Raw genomic sequence first — 25,792 nt, 5'->3', positions numbered from 1 at the left:
AGCGATAAGAAAATGCATGGGTATTTTCAAATATTTATAACTTTTTGAGAAAGCATCGTAAATCAATTTTTTAAATGAAATATGTACGAAAAAAACGTGGACCCTCACAAAATTGACAAAAAAATGCCAATTTCAGGATGTGATGCTTCATTTTAGCGGACAGATTCGTATTCAGCACGAAAAAAAACACAAAATATTCCCGATTGCTCTTGTAACTAAAAGCATGTAAATTTTTGCAGGTCTGTGTTATTGATATAAATGTACTAACCTAGTGTATATACAAACATAAATATATACATATATGTATATATTATATTATTACTAAACTGAATTACAAATCTATAAAAATGTTGGTGCTAATTAGTTAGCTAGTGTTGAGGACTTACGAGAGCGTTTATTATTTCATTCGCTTAGCACATCGCTAACACAACTAATTATGAAGTAATATTAATAAATAAATAAATGGGCTTTATTCCCACCAGCTGATTCAGTGTTATTTGCTTACGATGATTTTGGTTTATGGAAGAAATGAGAAACTTGGAGCTCAGTTAGTGTAAACTTGAATGAATGAAAAGGAGGTTTACATTTCAAGACCTTTTCTGCTCTTAGTGTAGACTTAAGTCGTCTTAGAGCTATGTGTCAGGGAATGCCTTCGTAGAGGCCAATATCAACATTCTCTTCGACAGTCTAGTAGCTCTAATATAACTAGATAGCTTCTCATTGCAATCAAGATTGGTCTGGGAATGTTTTAAATGCGAAATGAAATTGCGGACACTTTAGCGAAAAAGGGTGCAAACACTCCCTTAATAGGTCCTGAAGTTTTCTGCGAGGTAAATAAAAGCTTAAAAATGCCTTTCTATGTGAGCGAGAACAACGAGGCTTAATTGAGTACTGGGGAGCTCAAACGGGCATGCGGCAACCAAAAAGACTCACTGAAGGTAGGTAGGTATCCTATACCTCAACAGAAAATACATAAAACTTTACACTGAACTACTAACAGGACATAGTAAATTTCAGAAAACTAGAACTGGTAGAAACTGATTCTTGCAGACTCTGTAAAGATGCACCAGTAATAACAGCACATGTTTTAAGCGACTGCCCAACAGTGGCACGTCGCAGACTACATTACCTGGGAAGCGGGGTTATAGATCCAAACCACTTGGTAGAAATTAGGATTTTAGGTTTTAGAATTTATTAATAGCCTAAAGCTGTTTGAGTGGGCTACATGGCTGCATAATACATATTTTCAGGTCGCAGTACACAATTAGCCATTTATAATAATAATAATAATAACTCAACTTAATTTAGCTTATGAAATTGGTAGGGATTACTTAACATGCCAATTTTCTTTTTGGATCTTCTATTACATCGGTTTAACACCTTCCCTTCAATAATGCCACATTAAATAAATTACATATTTTCAAAACTAATTTCTACAAACATTTATTTTAAAGAATTATAATAGTGAAGATATGGTAAACATCTTTCAATGTTCCCTGTTTATTATAAATAAGGCCAAAAATGATGTACTTAAACCTACAAGTTGTTAAGTTTCTTAATTTGAATTAATCCGTTTTAGTTTTAATTAACCGCTAATAGCCTAGAGAGACGGTGACGTTAATCGGGAATTATCTCAGGAATTCGGATTTATCTCCGGAATTACTAATGCGGAACTAATGCGGACTTACAGTTAGACTTAATTTTCATAATTTAAGCGGATTAGGAAAATGTTCGTTGGCAACATTGCCGAAACATGACAGTTTATATCTATTGTGAATGAAGAATAATGACACTTTTAAAGAGAAAAACAAGGCAGACTGGATGCAATGCTAGTTTTCACCAACACCTTCGAAATTACATGAATTCTTTTGATGTTTCGTAGCAGTTTGAGGAATTGCATTTTAAGATTATTTAAATAAATAATATCTTTTTAGTATCAGGGCAGCTAATGCCTGTATTTTTGACCGACTTTTACTCAGAAAACTATCCAATCAAATCAACTAATCCGCGTAACAGTCTGTCACACTAAAATTTTAATTAGAATTAAATGCGCCGGTAATCGCGATTAACGCAGTCGTCCGTCTAGACTAACTTCCGATATAACAGGTTGAGAAAAATATTAAGTTAAGTTAAATTAAGTAAACTAAATTACACTTAATAGATAATTACAAATAATAACTGAGCTCTTCGAAGGCGTTTAAACCATATGTACATAAACTCAAGCCAGAGGTCTACTTGATAGTGAGCATAGCATCAACTCAGCAGCAGACTAAGGCTTCGAGATAAAAAAAAAATATATTTCTCATCGCTCGTTACATTAAGGGGTGGTCTAGACCTCGAAAACTTTGGGTATTTTCAGGAATTTTTTTTTATATTACAATAAAAAAATTAAAAACTATATTTAAATGTTGTAAGATTTTTATTTAACTTCTTTTACATACAAAAATGAACAACAAAAAATTAATTCTATGAATTTAAAAAAATGGCGCCAAAGTTGGTCCTCCCGAAAAATTGGACCTGGACGGTGTTATCCATTTTATCTGAAACACAAACACCAAAAAAATTATTAATCAGTATAGATGTAGTTATGTCCCATACTAGAATAAAAAAAAATTGACAAAATGGCGCGGTTTTGAATTTGACACTCAATTTTTCAGTTTTTTAATAAAAAAAAACGAGATAATTGAAATAATAATATGATTCTAGTACGGACAATAGCCATTGATGTTGTGAACAACATATTAAAATTTCAGACGATTCGTTTGAATAGTTTTTTTTTTGTGACAAAACCAGGCCGAAAAAAGTAGTTTTGAGATAATTGAGTTTAAAGGTTGAGGTACAGGAGCGCGCGGACCGCTCTCTATCTAGTTAATGGGATGTAGAAGCTATAATATTGGGAATTTCCGCAAGCAAATTTCACAGTATATTCTTAGGATACTATACTTTCGAAATATCGGAAAACCAAAAAATCGATTTTTTGAAATTTCTAGACTATCGGGTCCCCTTAATACCAACTAACCCAACACTTATGTATATTATATTTTTATTACATTATCATCACACTTATGAGTATTTGGGCGACTATAAAAACAGCGCATCAGCCCATTTCTGCACTGAATTTTTTTCATATGAGATGAATCTCAAACTGTGACACATCAATACGAATCGATGTAATAATTGCGTGCACGTGAACGAGAGACGATGGTTAAGTGCATCCATACGACTACATCAATGCGTAAGTAGGTATGTTGTTGGTGTCATCTACTGTCACAAGCAAATCAATATAGTAGCAAGATAAAAATAAACTATAAGAACGGCACAGATGGTTCTTATTTGAATGAAGCGATGCATATACCTACACACATATATGACTCGTTTAAGCCCTGAACCCCAACTAATTTATTTATTTATTTTATTTATTATTTTAATAATATACAGTAAAAAGTACATTATAACAGGCCCACATATAACTAGATTACCTACTTTTTCGAGGCGAGATTAGCCATACAAAATTTTCTACCGAGATTCGAGATTAAAAGAATATCTCAGATTATAAATATCCTTTTTGCTGTACAACCCTGTGTTTTCTGTGTTATCGATAATTATTATTACGGCTGTAAGTACAAACGTAAAAGAGAAAACTAAATGGTTGCCGGGAAAGAAAAGAGGTTTGTAATTATAATTCTAATAAAGGGGCAGCTCCTCCAACACTTTTAAATTTGCCATTTCTATGTAAAGAACTTTTCAAATTTTAAACGTTTCAATTTTAAATTTTCTAAAAATGGTGTTTTCAAAGTCGGTGATCAACATTACTCGAAAACGGCTAAACCGATTAGTCTCAAATTTTAATACGTTATTTATTTATTTTTTAGTAATTAATCGAAGATTTTTTCTCACCGATCATTTTTTTTTATAAACTATTTAGACCGAAATTTTGGTCAAAACTCGATTTTTGTTTTTAGTGAAATCGCCATTTTGTTAAAAAAATGTATTTTGCTTATTCCTTCTATTAATTACTAGGGCGGCCGCCATAGCCGATGGGTTGGTGCGTGACTACCATTCGGAATTCATAGAGAGAACGTTGGTTCGAATCTCGCTGAAAACACCAAAACTAAGAAAAACATTTTCCTAATAGCGGTGGCCCCTCGGCAGGCAATGGCAAACCTCCGAGTATATTTCTGCCATGAAAAAAGTTCCTGATAAAAATATCTGCCGTTCGGAGTCGGCTTAATTTGTGGAACAACATCAAGACGCACACCACAAATGCGAGGAGGAGTTCGGCCAAAAACCCAAAAAGGGTGTACGCGCCAATTATATATATGTATATAATTACTAGATTTAACATTACTTTAACGCAATTTATTTTGTTTTTTAATTTTAGAGGATTCAATTCAAAGATACAGTGGTCACCGCAAAACATCTTTTTTGAGAGGAGCTCCGGATATCAGCTGTATAACTCAAAAAGTAGTCAAGATATCAACATAAAATTTTACAGGGTTATTCTTTAACATATTGGCCTCAAATTTTCCATTAATCATCACTAAAAATATTATTATACCAAATTTTTATTTTTGTTTCGTTAAAAATAGGTAAGAGCAAAGCGGAATAACTTATTTTAATGAACAATTTTGTCTGCTTGATTTCAGTTGATTACAAAAGGCTGTACGTTCCACGGTGCAAATTAAAGGAACCACGTTTGAGTACCTGTAGCGCCGCCATTTATTTATTTCTTTTTTCAAACAAATTTTTGTATATTCATTTAAGCACGAACATATGTAATTTATTTTAAGATAATAAATACTCTCAGTTTTTCGCAAAAGAAATTGAAAAATTCGTTATCTAGAGGAGCTGCCGCCCCAGAAAACAAGGGTGTGTCCGTAGACGCTTTGGCATGTTATTGCTTATTATAAAATGTAATATCGCATTTCGCATGAAAATTGCTGCCATAGTTTTTTGCAACCTCAGTAGACCTCGTTTACGGATTTCCTGCAACTGTCTATCGCTAGCAGCGAATTCCGCAATTAAATTTACTATTGCTTCTCTTTGCCATTCTTTGTATCGTTAGTAATAATTAAGTAAACCAAAAACACTAAAATATTCCACCAAACCAATTTCTGTGAAAAAAACCTTTCAAAAGAGTCTTGACAGCTGATTGTTAATTTTGCAGCTAAGCCACCACATTAATTTTTATGGATTTATTGCTAAACACTGCATATGTGAATGTACTTTTATTGTTTTCACATATTATATAAGCATATTTAACGATATATACATATATATACATATATATATTTGTATGTATGTAGGTATACACTGCGTTAAATAACCATGGCACTAGGGCTTATAGGCAAGTTTTGGCAAATTATTTGTCTCTCAGCTAATTTTAATTATTTTTTTTTTTATGAAATACAATTTATTCTTCTACAAAAATCGATATAGGTAAATTCAATTTCCAAACTGTGATAAATTAAAAAAAAATCCACAAAATTTTCTCAAAAATGTGAGTTTTTTAATCAAAATTTTTAGAAAATTTTCGATTATGCAGTTTTATAGCCCATTAAATTTCGGTATAATAAAGTGTAATTTGAAGTGGCTCAAAAATCACATTGATTTTTGAACATTTTTCCTACAGACGGTGTTGAGTGTTTTCCCCCATATAAAAAAGTATTCAGCATTCGTTAAATGCAGAAAATACACAACTAAATTATTAAAAATGAAAAAAATTATTAAAATTCAATAAGAAACATATAAATCGTCAACACTTGTCAATACGTTCTGGTATCATATTTATTTAAACCACTGTATCTACGCATTTTTTGTATTAAAAACAATTAAATTGAATAAAAAGCAAAAGCACTCAACATAAAAAATCGTATTCAGTACAAAATCTAGTCCATAATCGTGCGTTTCGTTATGAATATCGAACTGGGAAATATTTCGTTTTATTTCCACTTTCGACAATACATATTTGTGTTGTGAGTATAAATATTTGTCGAGCCCCTAAATGTGATCTACATTAATATAATATATGTATATGTATGTATATACGTAGGTACGTACGAGTACGTATGCATGTGACTATTTGCGCACAAGTGTGCCAATGTCGTCAATGTTGTTTACCGGGTATACTGGTTTTTGTTAATTCTTTGATTATTCCTGTTTTTTAAAAGGAAATACATAGTTCTCAAACGTTCTTAATATAAAATATTCTTAAATACTCTCACATGCGTACGCCCACAGCTTTTCTACATACAATATATGTATCTATTTACAAATACATATGGGCGTAAACATATGTATATAAATGAATATCGTAAAAAAAACATTGGATTTGTACTCATCCAGTGAGAAAATAAGTATGTACACACACATATATATATGTGTTTACTCTTCGGTTTGCTGAATCTGACACTCATTTTGACCTCCTTATGAAGAGATTTTAAGTGTTGTTAAACAATATAAACGCAATGCTACAATGCTACCTTTAATTTCCGTTATCTTTTGGTGAAAAAAAATCAAAATTTGCATGAGTTTATTATACCGCCGCATGAGTGTGGAATATTAATGTATAAAAAGTTTGCAAGTAGATTTTGCAGAAAAAGCCTTTGTTTTTGCACTCACCTACTTAAGGAGATACTATAAACGAGAATTTGAGAAATGTTTTATGGAAGTTTTATTTTGATATTACCTCCTTTTGGTTTCAAGATTATCGAATGCAACGAAATGTGGGAACATGCACACACAAACATACATAAAATGTGGCGCAAAATTAATCACTCTATGGGAGGATTCCAGTATAAATAATTTTTACTGATATTGCAATTTAATATGCCTTTCTAGCAAAATCTTATTGATTATTGGAAAAAATAGCAATACATAATCGGTCAGATTTTAATCAATACAATTTTTACTGATAATGAAATTCAATTCGCATTACCAGTGAATTGTTATTGGCTACTTAAGATTGCTACTGGTACTACAAATCGCACTTTTTAACGGTTTATTTAATTTAGTGGTTATGAGTTGATTTTTAACTAGCAGAAGCTATTTTTAGTAATCAGTAAGATTTTACAAGATTTACTGCTATTTTATGTTTGTATGTAAAGGGTGATCAGATTGGAGCTACTTTTTCCAATAGGGTTTTTTTTTTGACAGATCACGCGAACCAAAGTTTTCAGTATTCAGTGACATTTCATCATGGAAGGACATACGCCTAAACAACGTTTACAAATCGTACGATTCTGTTACGAAAATTGACGCTCTGTAAAGTGTTCATAACGCGCTGAGGCCAACTTATGATGCTCAATGATGAGGCCCATTTTTGGCTTAACGGGAAACCCAACCTTAAGAGAAACCCAAAGTCATTCAAGAACAGCCAATACATCCATTAAAAGCAACCGTTTGGGGCTGCCTATGGGCTGGAAGAATCATCGGCCCACATTCTTCAAGGGCAAAGCTGGCACCAATGTAACAGTGAATGACGAACGCTATCGCGTCATGATAAACGACTTTTCGATGCCGAAAATCGAAGCCCTTGATCTCCACAACATTTGGTTACAAAAAAATGGCGCTACTTGTCATACAGCCCGTGAAACAATTTATTTACTCGTCGTCGTTTCGGTTAACAATTTATCTCTCGTCTCGGGCCAGTGGATTCACCACCAAGATCGTGTGATATCATACCTTTGGACTTTTATTTATGTATGTGGGTATGTAAAATCTAAATGCTTTGTGGATAAACCAGCGTCGATTGAGGCATTGAAAAGCAACATTATTTAAGTTATTCTCGAGATACCGATCGAAGTCCTTCAGCGAGTCAATCAAAATTGGTAATCACAATCAATTTAAATTTTCGTTGTTTTATTTCAATTTAAAATCCTACACCTCTAAATTGGTAACTCTTTATATTTTCATCATAATAGGTTTTCTTAAAATACCGGGGGGAATATAAATCCATTATTTTCTCCGTAGATCTCCGATATCTCTTAAAGTATTGATCAAGCAATTTAAAGTTTATACCCGTTGTCAAGGTGAGATTTCACACTAAATAAATTCGCTTGCTGTTTTTTGTTTGTTCCATTCAGTTGTGAAGTCAACAACGAGAAAATTTGGTACATTTTACAGTTTTTCTTTGATAAAGTCGAAAAATCAAGACAGGTCGCTGAAATTGTGAATAGTGTTTATGGTGCCAATACTGCAACAGCTAATAAAGAGCAATTTTGGTTTCGTCGATTCCGTTCCGGCATTTCTGAAGTTAAAGAAAATGTCGGTAATGTCGAAAATGTCGATAAAATCACGGAAATAATCGAAGTTTACCGGTATGTTAGTAGTCGTAGCATCGCCCAGGAGTTAGAGATCGACCATAAAACAGTTTTAAACCATTTTTGCAAAGCAGGATTCAAAAGGCGGCTCGATGTTTCGGGTGTCATACCAATTAACACCAAAAAACATGATGGATCGAATTTCCGTCTGCGAAGCCTTGGCCAAATGGAATGAAAGCGACCCATTTCTTAAATGGATGGTGACTGGGATGAGAAATGCGTGAAATACGACAGCAATGTGCGAAAACGATCGTGGGTAAGGCATGATGAAGCCGCTCAAACGGTGGTCAAACCAGGACTAACGGCTAGAAAGGTACTACTGCGTATTTGCCAGGACTTGAAAGGAATCATTTATTATGAGTTGCTTCCATATGGCCGAATACTAAATTCAGATCTCTACTCTCAACAACTGGACCGTTTGAAGCTAGAGATTGACCCGAAACGGCCAAATTTGGCCAACGTAAGATGTGTTATGTTCTATCAGGACAAGGCAAGGACACAGACGTTTGTAGTGACTTGCCAAAAACTCCGAAAGCTTGGTTGGGAAGTTTTAATGCATCCACCATATACCAAGCGATTACATCATTTTTCTCTCATTGCAAATCTTCCTGAGTGATAAGAAAACGGTATCAAGAGCAGATTTTGAAAATCGATTACTACAGTTTTCCGTCAGTAAGTACCAAGACTTCTATGAGAGAGGCATAAGGAAGCTGCTTTTAAAATGACACAAATTATATAACAAAGCGATGCCTATTTGACCCAAATCGGATAATCCAAAGGATCTTAAATAAAGTTTTGAATTTTACGCAAAAGTAATGGATTTATTAATTTATTTAGTGAAATTTATAACGATTTATCTTTTCCCTAAGTGAAAATTGGGTGTTGAAAATTCTAACAATAGTTGGCTGTTACATTTGCATTAACTTTTTTGATATAATATAAAAATCCTATAAAAAAATAGCTGAGTTATAAATATAGGCTGAATCCAATGGAAAGTGCTGTAAAACTATCAAACGCATTAAACAAAAATCACCAAATCATATTCACATTAGAATCTTGTACAATTATCCACTTGTATGTATGTATGTATATGTCACAAATTTAAAACAAATTAATAAAACTATATAAAAATGTATAATAGAATTTTTAAGTAGACGATCGCCGCCGACGATTTGCAACCAAACAGATTACAAAAGTCTAATGACCCAGCGATGGAATGTAAATGAACTTTGAGTGCAGCCTTATAATTTTGCACCAAAACACTATTTTCCGACGATTTCTGATAAGAGGGAGGAGGCCCATGCAATGTGGAGCCACTCTGTTATGATATGTTAATATGTCTCTGTTTTAATACACGAATGTAAGTACGCACGTAGATATAGTATGTATGTACATACATACATACATACATACAACTTATAAATAAATGAGAAATGTGAATGCGTCAAGAAAGAAAAACAATTACGAAATATAATTATGCGCCGCATACTCGTATAAATTAATTTAAAAGTAATTATGTAGCATATTTTTTTACAGTTACTTATCATTCATTACGTACAATCGAATATTTATTTTTCTACTTTTCGCAAAAAATGGCTGTTCTTTTTATAGAATAGGGGTATTTCTAGAAATAATGAAGAATTTATGACATATGTATCTCTACTTAGGTTTTATTTATCACTATGGCAGCAGGAAAGAGGGCAGAAAACTCTTCGTAAGAATAATACACCTCACGAATGGTTTCAACACCGTGGCCTTTTCCTGCAGAGACGAAAATAGAGACCTGGTAACGAACGTCTAGAGCATGCCGACGATATGGACTCCTCCTTCACACTTCTCAAAACTACTAAATGGTAATGACGTGAACACCCCCACCAATGGAGAAATTGATCCGAGTAGTGCAGTTTCTGTGACGGTATCGACTTACCACCGCCCGGCTATGACGAGGTCTTGAGAGCTATTGCTCGGCATAAGAACAACAAAGCTGGGGTGCGGATGGCCTGCCGGCAGAGCTCTTCTTGAGAAGACTCAAAAGCAGCAGATCAATACCCACCTCCTTTTCTTCTATTACAAAGTCGCATTCCACAGTGCAATAAGACATCACCTGTATGTATGAATTTGGTATTTCCGCAAAGCTCATGACTCTAAGCAGTGACAAAGATCTTTCTGAGCTATTTGAAACGAAGCGGGGCTTCAGACAATACGATTCGTTATCATGCGATTTATTTCAATTCGATGATGGAGAAAATTATTTGTGCCACCAACATCGACATCTCCGGCACTATTTTCTATAAAAGTCTCTTGCTGCTCACTTACGCTGATGATATCGACGTTGTTGGCATTAGTCAGCGGGCAGTCAGAGCAACTTTTTCAAGTCTTAAAAAAGAATCCCGTCTTGCGGTAAACAAGTGCAAGACAATGTACCTTTTGTCAACAACCCAAAAGTCTACACGTATGGACAGCAGCTTGCGATTGACAATTACGAGTTCGGCGTACTCAAGGATTTTTTCCACCTAGGATCCAGCATTATCACCAACAACAACGCCAACCAAGAAATCCGGCAAAGAATAACATACACAACAACAGATACTACTTTGGACTGGATAGGCAATCGAAAAGCAGAGCCCTCTCTAGACGCACGAAAAAACGCTCTATCATTCACTCATCCTCCCGATCTCTCTGTATGGCGCTAAGTCCTGGACATTGACGACCACCGATGGGCGGTTATTAGGAATTTTTAGGAGAAAAATTCTTCGCAAGATCTGTGGTACAATTTGCGTGAATGATGAATACCGAATAAGATGGAATCACAAGCTGTACGACGACATCGACGTAGTGAAGCGCATCAAAATTCAGCGGCTGTGTTGGCTAGGTCACGTTAAGAGCAAAGAAGGAGCTCCTTTCGAAATGAACTGGTAGAACTCGCAAAAAAGGACGCCCTCATCTACGTTGCAGAGACCAAGTCAACGCGCGCAATGCAGTCGCGGCGATTGGCGCAACATTTTGCTAGCGGCCAAGACCGACCATCGGTTGTAGCTGTCAGCTAATTAAGTAAGTGCAATAATATTTTATATATAACATAGTCATTTTTATAAGTCTGTAAATCAAACTAAAATTTGGAAAAAACTAACGAAAATTAGATTTTACAATATTTAAAGATTTAATTCTTCACATTTTTTCTAATTAAAACCAGCTGATTTTGAAATTTGGAAGGTTCGAAATTGACTTTAGCGCTACATTCCAGTGGCATTCTTTCATAGAATTTTATGCAGAATCCGAATCTCTTAGAAACAATGTCGAGCAAAATTGACCCGCGCTAATTAATACACATACATATACGATATTATACAAGGTGAAGTCTAAAATATACAGGACTGAGCTAGAATAGAAACTATAAGCTTTGTTCTGATAAATTCGAATTTATTTATTTAAAAAAGTCCCTTCTGGCCTCGATATACTGTTTTGCGCGATCAAAAAGCTTTTCGAAAGAGAGTTTCATGTCATTGACCGAAATGTCCTTCAGGATGTCGGCACAAGCCTTTTGGATGGCCTCTACGGACGCAAAACGTTTTCTTTTGATGGCCAAATGCATTTTCCGAATAGGTAAAAGTCACAGGCAGCCATATCAGACGAAAACGATGAGTGATTGATGGTGAAAATGCGATTTCATGTCAAAAAAGAAGTCACAAGAGTGGATCGATGAGATGGTGCATTATCATGCAATAAGCGTCAGCCCCCTCCTTCGCGGTATTCAGGGCGAATTGGACGAATGCGATGCAACAAACCAGACCAGAACTCGCAGACACCTGCATCCAGTGCGGGTAAGAGCTCATCTGGTATGTTTTTATTTGTATTTAATTTTTCGCAGTTCAAGTTTATCTGTACGACGCTCATCTACATCTGACATTTTATCTTGTCTGGTACTCAGTCTCACTCTGGCACATATATTCGCCTTGTTCTACTAGTCACACAAAAGCCGGTCTGAAGATGTCAAATTAAATCATCACCCAATATTTCTTTCAATATATAAATGGTTTTCATATATAAATATGATGCAACAACAGCAATATTTTCAACAGACCATCTAGTTTTTGGCCTGTCACTCCTTTTTCAATCCTCGACAGAACCAGTCTCTTGAAATTTCTGAATTGTCGACTCATTTAGGCGATTATTTCTACCAAAACGCCAAGATAGAAAATTGCATTGATGGTTTGGTCCGTGTGCATGAAATCCTTGTGGATAATTCCCTTGGAATCGTAAAAACAAATGAGCATCAACTTGATTTTTGACTTCTCCAAACGCGATTTTTTGGGTTGTGGCTCGTCTGGGGCCTTCCATTGACGCTTAGTTTCAGGTTCATGTTGGAAACACCACGTTTCATCATCAGCTACAATGTTGTAAAGGAAGCTCTCGTTTTTTTTGCCTCTTTAATGAGGTCTTTCGAATGTTGAATTCTAAGCAATTTTTGGCCCTCAGTTAACTTTTCGGAATGAAACGTGCACAGACCTTTCGTAAGCCCAAATGATCAGTTAAAATGTGATAAATCGATGTTTTGGAGATATTCAACTCCGATTTCATGAATTTTAACAATGATTTCGACTCATTTTTGATAAATTTACGAACAATTTCGATGGAGTTTTCAGTGGTTACTGATTTTGGGTGGCCCGTATGTTCATTGGCATTTATGTCCTTAAAACAAAATTTGATATTAACTCTTTGTCAGAAACTCACTTTTATACCGCTGACACAACCACACTGACACTTTAGGAACAATAACTTCGCTTCCACTGAACCGAATGTCACCAAGTTTTCACGGGAAGTCAGCTAGGGATGTAACTTCCAACGCACTAACTCATTAAAAAGTCTTGTTTATTTTGGACTTCTCCTTGTATACGAGGGCGGGTCAATAAGTCCGTGACTTTTTGTATTTCTGGCCTCTTTACTGAAAAAGAAATACTGCTCCTGTCAACAGGCATCTGTCAGTTGACTCCTGTCAAAATTTGAACGTGCTGCGTCAGTTATTTTGTGTTTTACCTTTATCAGACTACCCAGTAAGTCACAGTCGATCACAAACGCAATCGTGTAACAACTTCACAGGAAGGTTTGGCGTTGTTTAATCGCAATATGGAGGAGTTTTTGCGCCGTTTTTCAACCGTGGACGAAACATGGATCCATCACCACACACCAGAGACCAAACATCTGTCGAAACAGTGGGTTTCTAAGGGTGAATCGGCTTAATAAGCACACGATATTCAGTTTTTTTTTCATTCTCTCCTCAAATTACTGGGTAGTCTGATAAAGGTAGCTGTAAAACACAAACTAACTGACGCAGCATGTTCAAATTTTGAGTCAACTGACAGATGCCTGTTGACAGGAGCAGTATTTCTTTTTCAGTAAAGAGGTCAGAAATACATAAAGTTACGGACTTATTGATCCGCCCTCGTATTATTATGTTAGTATGGGAAAAAAGAAATCCATTAGTTTTGCATAAAATTGTTGCCCAAATGGTATATAATTTTCTCTTTGTTGACTTCCATCGTTAACACCCTGTAACTCACAACTGAACGGAACAAATAAAAAACAAGAAAAATTTTTTTAGTGTGAAATGTCACCGTGACAACGAGCATAAACTTTAAATTGTTTGATCGATATTTTACGAGATATCGATCACTGCAGCCATCTACCGAGAAAATAATTTTCCCCAAACTAATATTTATTTAAAATAAGCCTTGTGTCATGCATCTAGTTTTTGGTATGCATCTTAATACTGCCCCACAAAAGGAGGCACCTTACAATTTCTATACATACACACACACTTTCTTAGATGACACAGCGTCTCCTCCAATTTGTCTATCTTACATTTGTGCATCACTGCCTTCTACGAATAGGAGATGGCTTTTATGAGAAGCATTTTTGTGCTAGATATGCATATGTATGTATGTATGTATGTACTCGTAAGCTATTTTTTCATTTGTATGCACGCACTCGGTGGTTTGCCAATGTCTGTTGGGGGCAACCGCTATTAGTAAAATCTTGTGCCATAAAGCTATTTATCCATAAAAATAAAATATAAATGTAAGCACATATATTAAATAAAATTACAGATATCGGCAGAATTGTTTTTATTTTAATATATAGTATTGTACATCTGTACCTATAACGAAAAGGTCCAGTAGGTTATCTGGGTAAACTGGCACTATCAGCGTTTAAAATGCATATAAATATGTGTGTATATACATACATGTCTAGAATTGTATATATATATATATATATATATTATACATTTGTTTATACAACATATGAACGTATGAATATAATACATATACGTTTTTTTTTGTAACTAGAACAATTTAGAATTGGCCCTTACAAGTCATCCTTGTACTAGAACTACGTTAAAGGCTGCTCCGCTACAGCATTCAAAGCAATGACAATGTTGTAGCGCAGATACTATGTATATTCTTTGTATGTACATATGTACATATTTATGTATGATACAAAAAACGTTTCTACAACAAAATTACTAAATTTTAAGACGCCATAAATCAATTCACAATTTTTGAAATATGTTTATTTACATGTCAACGTACGCAAAAAGTTGAGAGCTGGCCAAAGTTCTGTGAGTATTCATTTCGCAATCATTTGCCGAGCAAAGCGAAGAGAATCCAAATGCGACGCAAACGTCCGTTTCTGAGGTAGTACAAATATGTCTAAATTCATTTCCGAAAATGACTTGAGATTAATTTACCAGTGTTGATGTTGATAAGAACTTCTGTACTAAGAGTTTTTGAAAGCAAATTATTTTCTGAAAGTACTGTCACATGTTTGACTGCGGCTTTACAAATTTTCTATCTGATTATAACGCAATGAATCTGTATGAATGCAGTTGCATGTTTAAGTGTGAACAAAATTAAAAATGTTATAGATACATGTCAAAGTGAACGTCAATTGACTAAAAACAGATATGTAATGGACAACCCTAGTAAGTTGCTTATATAACCTGCCATTTACTAGGCGTGAATATTGACGATATATCGTTTCACTTCAGCAGCATTCCCCACAAACTTATGAGAAACATTTGACGTAGTTACAACAACAACAGCATGCAACACAACAATCATTTTTTTGCAAGCGAAATTCCCGAGCTGAATAGTTTCATGATATTCTACAGCAATTCGGACGCCAATTCCGACGATTGTTGAATTGAATTGTTGATTGATCGATTTTTGAAGTGAAAACTTCTTTAGAATCGTTGGGAGTGATTTGAGAAAAAGTGAAACGAAAAAAGCGACACTCTTGGCTACGAATATTACATATACACGTAGCGAGGAGCTAAATAACTTTTAGGCCAGCGCCGACAGCATGGCGCGATAGCCGAGCGGCTAGCAATGTGAGCTTCCGATCCAAAATCCTTGGTTCGAATCACAAGAAAAAAAATTTTTTTATACAGTTATTTTATTTTATGATATGTTTATGAGGAGCTTTTTTTCATGGCAGAAATACACTCGGTGTTTTGCCATTGCCTGCTGAGGGGTGAGCGCTATTAGAAAAATAGTTTTCCTTAATTTTGGTGTTTTCACCGAGATTCGAACTGACGTTCTCTCTGTGAATTCTGAATAGTAGTCACGCACCAACCCATTCGGCTACGGCGCTTGTTTAATTTTACTGATGCAAAAATAAGGAAAAATATATGAATAAAGTTTGCTTACTGTTTACACATTTTCCAAAGGTGACGGAGAACCAAAAAAAAAAGTCGATTTTCAAACAAATACGAGTGCATATGTGTAATTGTGTTAGAGTTTCGGTCACGCCCCAGCAAAACCTGCGTGCATATGTGTTTGTAACATTCAAAAAAATGTAATTGTGTTAGAGTTTCGGTCACGCAGGTTTTGCTGGGGACGCTCATAATAGCAACCGCGTGTGTATTTTTATAATCGTAAATATTTTCACTTTTTAAATATTTACCGCAATTATGCCGAAAAATAATGCAGAAAAGTGTCGGGAATATCGACAGAAAAAAAAATCAATAAATAGCATCACGGAATTCATTCACGAAAATTTAATAAAGTATACACCAGAAGTATCGCGGATACTTAGAAAAGATTACAATAAAGTTCCAATGATTTTAAGTGGCGATTTTAACGTAAATTTTGCATTGGACACGGCGGTTCCTTTAATTGACGTTCTCAATACAACATTCAATTTAAAAATGTGTAACAATCGCACTGAATCGACAACACGATCAAAAACAACCATTGACGCGGTATTTCAAAGATATGTTGACAACATCGAAACCAAAGCATTTGTATCATATTTTAGCTATCATAAGCCACTCGTATCATTTGTTAAAATTGAAAACATTGAGGATGAATAATAATAAAATGAAGAAAATAAAATATGAACTTTATAGCAATATTATAATGAACCTATAATTATCTTGCTCCTAATGCTGCTTTCGTCTTATTCTCTCTCAGTTTGTTTTACGGAAGGTTTCACTTCTATCGCGTCTAACCGATAGACTGGTGTTTTTTTTTGTTTTTTTTTTTTTTGATATTTCGAAAGTAAAGGCTTTTAAGAATAAACTGTCAAATTTTTGGAAGGATATTCTCAGTATTTTCGATTCTACAGCCGTTTTAGCAGATAGAATCAGAATCGTCACGCGGCGCCTTCAATGGTCGCACTATCCACTCTCAAAACTTTAAACTCAATTATCTTAAAACTACTTTCTCCGGCCTGGTGTTGTCAAACAAACAAAAAACTATACAACCGAATCCTCTGAATAGCTATCGCCCGTACTAGAATCATATTATTATTTAAATTATTTTGTATTTTTTTGATTAAAAAACTGAAAAAACCCCCCATTTTTAGAGTGTCAAATTCAAAACCGCGACATTTTGTCAATTTTTTTTTTATTCTAGTACAGGACACAGCTACAGTCATACGGATTAATAATTTTTTTGGTTTTTGTGTTTCAGATAAATAGAAGAGCCAAAATAGACAACACCGTCCAGGTCCAATTTTTCGGGAGGGCCAACTTCAGCGCCATTTTTTAAATTATTAAAATTACCATTTTTTTCCATTTTTGTATGTAAAAGAAGTTAAATAAAAAGCTTAAAAAATTTAAAAATCGTTTTTAATTTTTTATTGTAAAAAAAAATTCCTGAGAAAACCTTAAATTTTCGAGCTCTAGGCCACCGGAACACCGTGAAAAAGAAAGAATTTATGTGAATAAGCTTTGAATGGCAGCATTCGCCGCGAAATTGCCTGGACGGTGCCCCAATTATGCCCAAATTGCATCTGAATTTTCATCCAATGAGCTGACATCTGTACCTGGAGTAGGAAGTGGAGTGTATTTTGAAAATGCCATTTTTCATACATAATTTTATAGGCTTTCTACTACTCATACGAGATGTGTTAAAAAGATAAGTCGAATTTTTAAATTGCGCGGGTAACGTACATTCTACTTTCGATTATAATTTTTTTTTGTTCGATTATAATTTTTTTTTTTGTTGTTCTCGAAGATATGTTCACGGTTTAGCAATATAGCAGATTTAGTTTGTTTGTGAGCGGCATAAATAAGACAAGTGTTTTGCGTGTTCGGCGATTTTCTGCTATCGAAAAAAATGGATCAAAGAAGCTGAATAAAACCCTTATATACAAAACTGTGATTGTGCCAATCTGGGCATACGGCACAGAAATCTAGGGAACTGCAAGTAAAAGTAACATTGACATTATTCAACGACTACAATCAAAAATACTCAGAACTATAACCAATGCACCTTGGTACGTCCCAAACGAAGATATTCATCGCGACCTCAACATCGAGAAATCATCCGCAGTAGCAGAAATCATCCGCAAACGCAAAACAAATCATATTGCCCGTTTAATTAACCATACAAATACTGACATACGACAACTCCCATCAGCAGAAAGGGCAAACTTCAGGCGGCTCAAACGACCAACCCCAACTCAGCTGATAACTAGAAAAATTGAAAGCTATGTATGTACACACAAAAAAACTTAACCAAAATGCAATATTGATAATGATTAATGTTATGAAATCCAAGCTGTAGAAAGAATTACTTAGTGTCATACGACAGGTGTAATTAATAAAGGAGGCAAAAAAAAAAAGAAGTTGTGTAAAAATGGAATTAAGTGCTCAAAAACACTTGAAGTGTTGACAGTGGTGAGCGTACTCTGAGTCAGAAAAATGTTTACAATTGGTACAAGCTTTCCACAGAAAGTCGAGAAGATGTGAATGACGACGCTCGCTTTGGACGCCCCAGCTCATCAACAACCGATGACAATGTTGGAGAAAGTAAAGAAAATTGTTATGGAGAATCGTCGAATCACAATTAAAGAAGTTGATGAAGATGTCGGCATATCGGTTGGCTCATGCCATGCCATCTTTTCGGAAATGTTGGGCATGCAGCGTGTGACAGCGAAGTGCGTTCCAAAATTGCTGAATTTTGATCATAAACAACGTCGGATGAGCATCGCTCAGGAATTGTTTAATGATATCAACGTTGATCCAGATTTGCTTAAAAGGGTCATAACTGGTGACAAAGGGTATAGGATTATGACATCAAAGCCCAATCGTCCCAATTGAAGAGTCCAGGAGAGCCAAGACCAAAAAAAGCACGCCAAGTTCGATTAAATGTCAACGCTTTGCTCACTGTTTTCTTCGATTACCATGGCGTAGTGCATCAGGAGTTCTTACCACAAGGTCGTACGGTAAATAAGGAGTATTTCCTTGAAGTTATGCGCCGTTTGCATGCAGCAATACGAAAAAAAAACACCCGGAATAGTGGAAAAGAATTCATGGCTTTTGCTTCATGATAATGTACCTGCTCACTGAGATTATATAGAAATTCATGAATAAACGAATATTTTTTGAGAAAAATGAAAATTCAGCTTATTTTTTGAACACACCCCGTATACATTCAAGAAACAGATAATGAATTCTTATTGATTGAAAAGTAATGAGCCTTCTCGCGCGGGGAATCGGGTGGTGGGGGAAAATGATCGTTGGACCTTCCCCTTCCACTAGAAACCGGTCCCAGTTCACTGGGAAAGCTGTTTTAAAAGTGTGTTAGGATTTTGCAGTGGTGAAAATGCAGCGATCGTTGGAGCAACGTTACACGATCAAATTTTGCGTAAAGCTTAACAAAACGAGTACCGAAACCATTGGGCTACTCAAGGAGGCTTACGGGGACCAATCTCTATCCAGTGCCCAGGTAAAACGGTGACACAAGTCGTTCAAGGAAGGCCGGGAGGACGTCGAAGACGAACAGCGATCTGGAAGGCCTTCGACGACGCAAACAGGTGAAGATGTGAACCGGGTTCGTGAATTTTTGAACATTGACCGTCGTGCTAGTCTACGTGCCCAAACCTGTCCCCTCCGGACTTCTTCTTGTTCCTGCGCCTGAAAAGAAAGCTGAAGGGGAGGCGTTTCGACTCCATCATTACTTTTCAATAAACGCAACCAAGCAAAAATGAGTGAGAAGTACGCGAAACGTTTCGAGGTGGTATTTTTATGCACGCATTCGAAAGGGCCGACATTTTTTTACGCCGCGGCTGCAAAAGTGATTAAAAAATAAATAAAAAAGTTTTTGTGATGTGGAATCAGCGGTATAAAGTGCACAAAAATGTTGATGACTTTTCCGAGCGCGGTTTGAAGCGAGTGACGACAAAAAAGCAGGATAAAGTGATCGTCCAACTTTTTAAGCGGGACACTTCTTTGCGACTACGCCAAGAACGATCAGTTCTTGCCAAAAAGGGAATACATGTGAGTATCAACACCATTGAATGACGACTGAGGAGGCGAACATATCCGACCGTCTCACATGATCAAAACCACTGTTCTCAGAAAAACACATTGAGAAACAACAAAAAAGAAAATGGCGTCACAGTAATGGATTGAGCTCCTCCTCCTATTTGTGGTGCGCGTCTTGATGTTGTTCCACAAATGGAGGGACCTACAGTTTTAAGCCGACTCCGAATGGCAAATATTTTTTATGCGTGGCTTTTTCATGGCAAAAATACCCGCAGCGGTTTACCATTGCCTGCCGAGGTGGCCGCTATTAGAAATAACTTTTTCTTCATTTTGGTGTTTCACGGAGATTCGAACCTACGCTCTCCGAATTTCGAATGGTAGTCACGCATCAATCCATCCAGTAACGGCGGCCGTCAAAATAATATTAGTACTCTTGGGTTAATTAGTAGGAAAAAGCGGTTAAGCCGTTCACGACGCTAGTATTTAGTAAATACTTTCAAAAAATTAATATACAGATTTATTTTCACAAGGACATCAAACAGCCTTAGTTTATTTTCCATCTACCAGTGCATGCATGTTTACACACACACATATATACATACATATGTATGTATATACCTGGCAGACATGCATTACTTGCGCACACTTTCGTTATACAATAGACGTACGCATGTCTTTTCAAGTTAAATGGAGCTACGCTAGCAGCAGGTTTTTCACAGCGTTCCTGAGTTCAAGTATTTACGCATGTCAACCATAATGGCATTGCAATAAATAATTATCGGCAAGGTCAAATTCCTCAAATATTTCGAGAGTAATAATCTGAAAGAAAATTGAGCAATGCACACACTCACACACACGCACGCACAAAAGTACATGTACATATGTATATAATGTCAATATGTTCAACGGTTAGTTAAATAATAAAAAAGTTAATACGTAGTATCAATAAATTAGGAAATAATAAAAAAAAAACATCTACAACAACGACCTAAAAACACAATCTTTGAAATTTTGACTGACAAAAACTTTGCATTGATATAAGTATACCGGCCCCTTTTGCTGCGTGTAGCTGATAATGAATTCATACTCGTCATACTTCTTGTACATATGTGTGTATGTATGTATGTATATGTGTTTGAAGTAGGAATTTTAACAAGTTAGTATGCGAATTATTGCGATAAACTTTCGGCATGCCGCATTATGCCACCAACCAACTCGATTCCGCTCACTTGCTTTATGTTTTCTGATCGCTGCTTTGTGGCTACCTATGCGGTATATGCGCATTGCACATAGTGGCGGCATTAATAGAAACTACACACACACCTATACAGCCATGTATGTATGTATGCACATAGGTATACGAGTATTATAATTTGTTGAAGATATTTAGATGTTGGATTTAAAAGCTTGAAAGTAGTGGAGGGTTCGCTGTCCGTGTTGCTATTGCTGGCTATGCAGATATTGGCATTTGCCTACCAACAACACGTTTTAGTACGACGACATTTTCGATCATTAGTTGGTTCGTTCTATTGTCGAACTTGATTTCGTTTTGGTGGAATAAGTGCAATCGTTAAGAAGAGCGCGGGATGAATGAATTTGAACAAATAAAAAAAAACCGACTGCATCGCGAGTTTAGGTACTCGTAGACAAATAAAGTTGTATCTGTTGGAGAAAATGTGCTGCTCATACTATGTATGTTAGGGTTTGCATTGCCAAAATATAAAAATATATAATACACATCTAAATAAACATATTCATATATGTACATATATATTTATCCCTGTGTTCATATGTATGCCATTTTATAAGTGCACAAAAAGGCACGTCTACAAAGGTGTTCATGCATAAAGCAGACACAAATAGGTATCCAAAAAATAGGTATGCACTGGATAAGTTAGTATGCTTTTTCTGAATATCACCTTCTGCTTTTTACTTGCTTTATTTCTTACCGCTTAACCGCTTCAACTGGAGAAACTACTTTTACACACTTCGCCTAGTCATTACCTAATAAGAGACTACCTAAGATGTCAAGAGGCCTGGTGCAACACGTACCACCGCCTTACCAATTATTGTCGTACTCAGACCGGTCTCCTCAACTGGGAGCGTTAACACCGGCAACGTCATGCCCAATGCCAACAATATGGGCCTTAGTCAGAGCAGTAGCAGCAGCAGCACCACTACCACCACCATCAACACCAATCATGCCTTTGAGAATTTTACTCGTCATAGCAGCAAAAACAGCCGCGCGGTAATAGTCGCAAATGTTCGTGTAGCGTGCGCGAACTGCTTGCCGGCAACCGGTGCGAAAGCAAGCCCCAATGCGAGCGCCAACACGATCCGCTAAGTTTTTATGATCGTAATGGTCCGGCTGGGAGAACGTGTCTGGCGCATACACCTTCAAGTGGTGGTAGTGTCGCTGGTTTCATGCATGTACATGCACATACTGTTGTTGCTGCCGATGCAATTGCGGCAGTGGTGGTGTGCGTGCAAAGTTTTCCACTGTAACAGTCAAAATCGAAAAATAATATTCACTCTCTATATATAACATATGTAAGTGCACGCATATACATACATATGTATATATTAATGTGTCGAATGTCATGGTAGCGGGGCAGACAAGAGCAGAGGAAATTGTAGTAGAACCAGGCTATTTGTGAGTCGCATGTTAGTGTCTCAAATCCCGTCCATAAGGCCACCAGTTTCTTGGTTGATTAGACTGCCAGTGCGAACGGAACGCTGTGAGCGATCGATCGCCAAGCGAATGGGCTGGCGTCACGTGCGTAAGTCTTTATGTATGAATGCTTATAAACTACGATAATAATTTCCATTTACCTGCAGTGTATTGAATAAATAAATAAATGAATATGACAAAGTTAATCGGTGCCGCTGATGCACAGTTCTTTTAATTGCCTTTGGTGGCGTTGCCGTCGTGTTTGTTATTATTATGGCTATTGGCGCTGTTGCTGTTATCGTCGCTGTTTTTATCGTTGTTTTTGTTTGGACGATAGTTGCTATCTTTGTTGGTTTTGTCGTCGAGCTGCCTCTAACGCTCCAGATGCCTAACGCAGATTCAACTGTTTACATGAACGGCCGCAGTGGAGGTTGTTTTAGTGAGTTTCGGGATGGTGGCAGTCGGTTGATCGTTGAGGAGTGCAGTAAACGTGTTAGCAATATGCGCCTAGCCGAAAATGCAGTAAGCGGTCTACTGTTCAAATTGTAGACGGCACTTTCTACGCCAGTTTGCTTTTCTTTTCGATTGTCACAGTGTACGATTGCATTCACATACATAAACTCACACACAAACTTGTTTTTCAATGTATGGGGTAATTCGTGCACGCACGTCTTATTTAGTGTATAGCGCTTAGCGTAGGATATGTGAGCAAACACTCGGCGCAAATGCTGATTCTATCTTTTAATGGTAATATTTGATTTTTGTCTTTTTCACAAAACTTTAGATTAATTCGTTATAAAAAATGCCTTTCTTTTCTTTAGCGCTACTATTTTCGAATTGTGTTTTATTTTGTTTTTACCATTTATTTGCTTATGGCAGTCACAGCTCGTTGCGATTTACTAAATTTAAATACTTTTCACTTTTTGCATTCCTTTTCAGTGTTCTTTTTCGTGCGCTACATATAATTGTAATTCTATTTTCTTAAAATATGCCCGTATGTATGTATGTATATATTGCACAGCCAAGTGTGTATTTTTCACAATGTTTGAAATAATGAAACAAAACTGCAAACTGACGAAACAAGAAACGAATATTGAAAAAAGCGATGCGTGGTTCACTGTTGCGCGATGCACTAACTGTGTGTGTACAATTGCCAACACAAGTGACTGTGGACGTGAATGTTAAGCCGTGGTGGCATGAAGGCGAACACTAAACACTAAATAATAATCGACCTGGTGCCGATCAATTTTAAATAGACGATTGCTTATCATCCGGTGGCGATGAGACCACAACCGTTTCCTCAGACTGCTTTCAGATAACTAAAGGAATTGAATTGTGCGCGGCTCACCGCTCTATCTACAGATATGAGTATGTAGGCGCACAGCACACAAAGCAGCACCATGGAGCGACAGTATGCGGCCAGGCTATTCCAACTTTTGTGGCTGCGTCAACAGCGCAAAATAGCGACAATAATATTCGCATAAGCGCCAACAACCAACAGCCAACAGTTGAAATCGAAAGGCGGCGAAGCCAAAAGAGCAAAAAGCCCCAAAGTCAAAGCGGCAAAGTAAAAGTAGCAAAGCAACAGACTAACAGCAAGCTATGCTAGTTATATATGTATGTATATATGAGTATGCATTCATATAAACGAGTTCACATGTATGTAGATACGTATATGCATACATACATACACACATGTAGAGTACGACAACAAGTCAACAAGGGAGCAGCATGCATTGAACAAGTAAGTATGCGAATACGAAGTGTGGGACACAAAAAAGCTTGTAGGTATATTGGCACTGAATGAAACTGCAAAGCACCCGATCAGTATTTGAATTGTGCTCAGTTGGATTGAGCAGCGGAAAATGTATGCAGCAATGTTATTCTCAGAACACTCACATGTTGAACTTTGCCGATTGGTGTTAAAAGGCGAAGCGCGCCGCGTCAAGGTACTCGTGTTCAATAGTGGGCAATGAATGGAAATGCGCATCACGAAGTGTTGTTGTTACTTGTATTGGCGCTTAAGCAAGTGGCGACATTGCCATTCCCATCTCCAATAACAATGCTAACTATCCGAACAACAGCACCAATAAAAAAAAGCAAAAAAGCATCAACATCGGTAGAAGTGGTAGAAGCAGCAGCGTATGGGAGCTAGCGCCACTCCAGAGTCCCAGTCATAAGTAATGACGCGAGTGCTCGTGTGTAGAATTTCGTCACATTATCACATTGGGGCTTGATAATTGCTCGTAACCACAGGTTCACGCACACAAGCGTGCTGGTTAGACCAGCTTTTATATACATACATATTTATTTGGGGTGTATTATTAAGACCGCCTTGAAAAGCGCGTCGAATCTCGTCTTACAATTCAGAAATCCATATTAGGCTACTAAAATATAACCTTCCTCTCAGACGAGCTCCAAAAAAAAAACAGATCGAATGCAATCAAACCATCTATTCTTGATAGACAATTCACATTGCCGTAGCGCAAAATAACGACATTTTGGAACCTTCTTCGCAAAGCCCTCATTACACGAACACAAAACACATGTCAAGCCACTACAAAAGGCACTAAATTCAAAATAGGCGCTCTTAATGGGTCACCTATTAAATAAGTATGTGCTTGTGTAAGTATGTTTGCGCCAACTATGATACTTTGTGTAGCTACATACATATGTATGTATTTAATAATAGGCGCGGACGGATGGCCACTGCCATATCGACCGGTAGACGCAAAGCAAATAAATGAACGCAAAGAAACGAAAATCACTTACAAGTGAAAGAAATACCTCGCGACGCGTGCAATGTCTGCTGAAAGGGTAAGGTAACAACTGCTCATTTAAACAATACTACTTACATTAATGGTCAATAAGTGTAGAATTTACAAAAGCGGGCATACACATGTATTTATATACACCCTGTTGCATAATAATAAACGCACCATAAATTTACTTATATTTTTTGTTCTGTTTTAGGGAAGATGCTTTTACATGAACTCTTTGGATAAGTGTGCAAAGAGAAACAAGTTC

The 25,792-nt window shown here is 36.4% G+C and overlaps 1 protein-coding gene across 1 annotated transcript in view; it reads right to left on the bottom strand.

Annotated features, from left to right (window-relative positions):
• The window catches only part of LOC129245453 (monocarboxylate transporter 3), a 35,076-nt gene extending 10,982 nt beyond the window's left edge, over positions 1-24,094 (bottom strand). The window contains exon 1 of the mRNA XM_054883628.1: positions 22,927-24,094. The gene's annotated coding sequence lies outside the window, so the exon portion shown is untranslated. The remainder of the gene's footprint in view (positions 1-22,926) is intronic.
• Between the last annotated feature and the right edge of the window lie 1,698 nt (positions 24,095-25,792).

This window comes from Anastrepha obliqua, chromosome 4 (assembly GCF_027943255.1).
Source record: "Anastrepha obliqua isolate idAnaObli1 chromosome 4, idAnaObli1_1.0, whole genome shotgun sequence".
Lineage (NCBI taxonomy): Eukaryota > Metazoa > Arthropoda > Insecta > Diptera > Tephritidae > Anastrepha > Anastrepha obliqua.
The sequence above is the reverse complement of the archived record's forward strand: the minus strand, read 5'-3'. Positions and strand labels throughout refer to the sequence as shown.